This window comes from Sapajus apella, unplaced genomic scaffold (genome assembly GCF_009761245.1).
Source record: "Sapajus apella isolate SASKATOON/1434 unplaced genomic scaffold, GSC_monkey_1.0 scaffold192, whole genome shotgun sequence".
Taxonomy (NCBI): Eukaryota; Metazoa; Chordata; class Mammalia; order Primates; family Cebidae; genus Sapajus; species Sapajus apella.
In genome coordinates this window covers 316,821-317,773 of record NW_022437132.1, presented here as the reverse complement: position 1 = coordinate 317,773, position 953 = coordinate 316,821, and positions in this window count along the sequence as shown.

The following is a 953-nucleotide window of genomic DNA, read 5'->3' as shown; positions in this document are numbered from 1 at the left end:
TGGAAGACGCAGCTGCCAGACAGGCGCGAGGGTGAGAGACACAGCTGGAAGACGCAGCTGCCAGACAGGCACGAGAGGGAGAGAGACACAGCTGGAAGACGCAGCTGCCAGACAGGCACGACAGGGAGAGAGACACAGCTGGAAGACGCAGCTGCCAGACAGCTGCAAGGGTGAGAGACACAGCTGGAGGACGCAGCTGCCAGACAGCTGCGAGGGTGAGAGACACAGCTGGAAGACGCAGCTGCCAGACAGGTGCGAGAGGGAGAGACACAACTGGAAGACGCAGCTGCCAGACAGGCACGAGAGGGAGAGACACAGCTGGAGGACGCAGCGGCCAGACAGCTGCAAGGGTGAGAGACACAGCTGGAGGACGCAGCGGCCAGACAGCTGCAAGGGTGAGAGACACAGCTGGAGGACGCAGCTGCCAGACGGGAGCAAGAAGGAGAGACACAGCTGGAGGACGCAGCTGCCAGACAGCTGCAAGGGTGAGAGACACAGCTGGAAGACGCAGCTGCCAGACAGGCACGACAGGGAGAGAGACACAGCTGGAAGACGCAGCTGCCAGACAGGCACGACAGGGAGAGAGACACAGCTGGAAGACGCAGCTGCCAGACAGGAGCAAGAAGGAGAGACACAGCTGGAAGACGCAGCTGCCAGACAGCTGCAAGGGTGAGAGACACAGCTGGAGGACGCAGCTGCCAGACAGCTGCGAGGGTGAGAGACATAGCTGGAAGACGCAGCTGCTAGACAGGCACGAGAGGGAGAGAGACACAGCTGGAAGACGCAGCTGCCAGACAGGCACGACAGGGAGAGAGACACAGCTGGAAGACGCAGCTGCCAGACAGGAGCAAGAAGGAGAGACACAGCTGGAAGATGCAGCTGCCAGACAGCTGCAAGGGTGAGAGACACAGCTGGAGGACGCAGCTGCCAGACAGCTGCGAGGGTGAGAGACA